The sequence below is a fragment of the Tachypleus tridentatus genome, chromosome 13 (genome assembly GCF_004210375.1).
Source record: "Tachypleus tridentatus isolate NWPU-2018 chromosome 13, ASM421037v1, whole genome shotgun sequence".
NCBI classification, from domain to species: Eukaryota; Metazoa; Arthropoda; class Merostomata; order Xiphosura; family Limulidae; genus Tachypleus; species Tachypleus tridentatus.
This window is the reverse complement of record NC_134837.1, coordinates 58,091,924-58,096,418: the sequence shown is the minus strand read 5'-3', so window position 1 is coordinate 58,096,418 and position 4,495 is coordinate 58,091,924. Positions and strand designations below refer to the sequence as shown.

At 32.4% G+C, this 4,495-nt stretch overlaps 1 non-coding gene across 1 annotated transcript; it reads left to right on the top strand.

The window, feature by feature from the left end:
• Nucleotides 1-3,825: 3,825 nt before the first annotated feature.
• On the top strand, nt 3,826-3,898 carry TRNAT-UGU (transfer RNA threonine (anticodon UGU)). Its single transcript has one exon. It is a non-coding gene; the product is annotated as a tRNA-Thr (tRNA).
• Nucleotides 3,899-4,495: the final 597 nt, after the last annotated feature.

Sequence of the window (4,495 nt, the reverse complement as noted above, 5' to 3'; positions counted from 1 at the left end):
GTTAGCATCTGTACAGGCTGCCAAACGACTGAGTAATTATGTCATATTTCCTAGAATGTGATTGTGATTTCAGTGAAATAACAAAACACCTGGAAAATGTAGTCTTTGAATACAAAATAAAATGCACTTATGTATAATAAATGTATTGAATAAAATTTTGAAAGTTTCTGAAATTAACAAAAAATCTACGCGCAGTTGTTTTTATTTTTTTTTTTCGTTGTTTCATGTACTTTAAACAGAAGAACTATAGAATAGTTATACTAGATTTATTGTATTAACTTCTTACTGCAAATTTTAAATGTTTTGTTTGTCTCTTCCAGACTGCAAAAATTTGAATGAATGTTAATATGATAATGATCAGTCTTACGATTGTTTTTTGTAATCTTCTAGAATATTTTATAATTATGCGAACATTAACTATTATACATTTTCAGTGTTACGTATTGTGGTTCAGCTTCGTTTAAATTGGTTTTCTGGAAATAAGTGGAAAACATGTTTGAATTTGGCTTTATATATAAAAGGACTTATTTTAATATACGTTTCCGAGTGGTTCACTAATAGGTTTAAAGGCTTAAAATGTAGAAAAAAGAGAAAGGATTTGATTCGTTGATTAGAAAATCAGTTATATAGGTTTGCACTCAGAAAGCAACTGAAAAGTACTTTTCCCATGGGTGTGTTTTTTTTCTCATAGCAAAGTCACATTAGTTTGTTTGTTCGTTTCGCGCAAAGCTACTCGAGGGCTATCTGTGCTAGCCGTCCCTAATATAGCAGTGTAATACTAGAGGGAAGGCAGCTAGTCATCACCACTCGCCACCAACTATTGGGCTACTCTTTTACCAACGAATAATGGGAATCACCGTCACATATAACGCTCTCACGGCTGAAAGGGCGAGCATGTTTTGGTGTGACGGGGATTATGAGTGGAGTGCATTAACCACCTTGACTGTGCAGGGCCTTTTCGTTGAGAAATTCAATAAGGTAGTTTTTCACATGTGACTAATTTGGAATATTTGTTGTTCCCTACTATTAAATACTACCATACTTAAGAATTATCGTTCTAGTAAATGAATGGGAACACCCTACAGGGTTTATTAGATGTGAGGCTATATATTACAGAATCAGTACTTACTACTTCGTATATATTATATGTTAACTTTATATTGTACGCTATATAATTTAAACTTATATTTCAAACCCATAAAGTTTCAAAACTGGTGGAAAGTTAATTTTTCGAGAGACACGATAAAACAGCATGCGTTATTATATCACATTCTCTGAGAGTTCATATACATAAACACCATTTAATTATGACAAGCCGCTGTCAGTTTTATATTTACATGGGATCGTGTTAAGCCTTTTGGGAAAAATAGGTGGAATTTATGTATTTTTCTAAAATGTTCAACGTCGGTGGGTCCTCAAAGCCTTTGAGATTATGGGACAGTAACCACATCATGTTTGCATTTATCTAGCTCTATATTCTTGTGCAAGTTTTTGCTACATTTGTATGCTTGTTAGTAATTCGAATTTATTAGCTTAACTTAAGTAGATATAACTACAATATTCTCCTATTCTTAATACGATCTTTACTTCTTCACACATTGTTTTTACTATTCTTACCAATATCTCCGAGCCTCTCTTACTACAGAGACGTTAATAAACAATATCTCGTAGCATTATATCAAATCCACAAAATACCAATACAGCTTCCAGCTCTCTTTTAAAAGATCTACCTTTCTCACAGATACCAGAATTTGCTGCTAGCTCTATATTCATTCCTTGCAGACCCAAGATTAATATTTTGGTTTCAACCAACATTTTTACAACGAAGGTAACAATACTCTTCTGTGTCATTTTGGGACTAGCATAGACTTCTAACTTTCAATATAGTATGTACATCTTCACAAAATTTGGCAGTATTTCACTTAATATAACAAGTCTTTAACATACAAAAAAAAAAGAAATCAATTTTTAGTGAACTATTTGTAATAAAATAAAATAAAATATTTATCCATATATTTCGAGTATTCGTTTTGAATAGTTCGTGTGCAAAGTAATTTTCATGTTGAAATTAAAACTACTTTTCCTTATCTCAAAAACTTTCTTTGTGTAATCCCTCAAACTTCCTAATTGCATTTCAAATGTTTTTGTTTTTTTAGTAGATGTTCATACTTTCTTTCTCTCTCTCTCTCTCTGGTGTTTAGGTATATTTGTATACCCAGGAGGGTCAGGTACACTAGATGTCTTCCTCCTTCCATTTCTTTGTTGGAGTGGCCTGATTAATATCTTACGAGTAAATACTGAATGGCTCGAATAATATGATAACTTTTGTCTGGTCCTTTTTTAGGGCAATGTCCATTTATACTGTTTTTTTCATATTTTTTAATAAGTCTAGAACGTAGGTGGCCTGTTTTATTTTAGTTCTATTTAATTATTACTGTTGTTATTATTATTTTAAAAATTTTATTTTAAATAATTTTATCTTAAAGATCTGATGTACAAGTTAAACGGGGAGAAGTGTTTGGGACTCTCTTCACCATATGTGCAATATCTGTCTAGTTCGCATAACAACTCCTTTTTTCGCCAATTTTTATCAAAATATTTTATTGTACTATATAGAAGTCTATCTGGTATAGTTTGTGTATTTGATTATTGCGCATGAACTTTGAGGAAGTGATACATCATCAGCGAACTGTGACACGTATCCTTGGTTTGGGTCTTTGAGTGGCATGTTATTTACATACACGATGAAGAGAATAGGACTTACCACCCCTCCTTGAGGGACGCCAGCTTCTGGAGTAAAGAACTCCGAGAAAGTTCCCTCTACGTTTATTCTACATTTTCTATTCTCCAAAAAAGTTAGATAACCAGCGAATAATTCTTTGCGGTAGTCCCATTTCATACATACGGAACCGAAGACCATTGTGCCATAGAGTGTCGAATGCTTTCTCGAAATCAAGGAAGCAGGCGACAGTGCATTCTTTTCTATTAAAGCTGTTTATTATTGTTTCAGTTAATCTAATTAAGTTATTGTTTGTCTATATTTTCTAAATCTGTTTTGCTCTTCTGGTAATTTTGAATTAATCTCCAAAAATGTGAAGAGTCTGTTGCTTATTGTTCTTTCAAAATTTTGCCTACACAGCTGGTCAGGCTGATTGGCCGATAACTGTTTGGTTTATTGGCTAGTTTTCCGTCTTTGTGGAACATTAAAATGTTAGCTAGCTTCCAAGAAACTGGGATGTATCTAGAGTATAGAGATAATTTAAATATGGCTAACAGGTGGTCAAATAATTTTGGAGTGCCTTTTTTGAGAAGTATTGTTTGTATTCCATCATTTCCCGGCGCTTTGTTTTTTGAATTTTTGATTGATTGTTCAAGTTCATTAAGTTTGATTTTTCTGGTGAGTAGTTGTGTAATGTAGTCATTTGAAATATTAGTGTTGCTGTTCGTGATGTTGAGTGGAAAGTGTGGTTTATATAATTCTATGTTATTTGTTACGTGGTTGTTTATTTTATTGTAGTAATAGTTGTTCATGAGCGTGTCATTACGTGTTTTAAATGTGTTTTGTAATTGATGTTTGATGGCTTCTCCTTTTTCTTTGTTGGTTTGTGCTAAGGTATTGTTACATTCCAGTGTTGGGTATTTTCTTGTCGTGAGTTCATTTATGAATCTTTCTAAGTGTAGTCAGAACTTACTAGGGTCGGCTTATTGGTTTAGTTGAGAGCAGAAGTTTTCCCATTTTTCTTGTTTTATCTGTTTAATTTCTGCTCTAATTTTATTTCTAATGTTGTTAATTTGTGTTTTAATTTTTTGTTTTTATTATCAGTTGCCTCCATAGCTCAGTGGTTAGAGCACTGGTCTTGTAAACCAGGGGTCGTGAGTTCAATCCTCACTGGGGGCTATGATAGAAATATTGTATTAAGAATGGGATAATTATAGCTTACAATTTGTTTTCTCTACCTCAAAATGGATATTACAAAACCAGGTTCATTTATTTTAATTATCGCTTCTAAATTCGTAATAATGTATATCTACTTATATATTTTTTAAATTGCCCTTTGAACCGTGACTAACCACTGTCCAATGTGATTATAATGTTGTAAAACACTCTTGGAACATACAACCCATTTTACGCTATCGAATTACATTGCCCATGAGTTACCAAAACTAGTGAAACATTTTTTTTTCGTAATCTAATCTTAACTATCTTCAAAATATCCTTACTTTTAGATGATTTTTTTATAATTATACATAAAGAATAAACATGAAAAATGAGCAAAAAATCTTTTTTTCGCTTTTTGCCGTCAGAAAAAGTGAACTCTAATTTTTTATTCTACTTATAGCTCTACAATTAATAATTTTTATTTAATTAAACAATGCTAAAAAAATAAAGACTACAAATATCCGGAAAATAGACAAAAATCCCCTTACCTCTTAAGTGGGTTAAGGCGTTCGAGTCCCCGTCGCACCGAACATGCTCGCCATTTCAGCCGTGGGG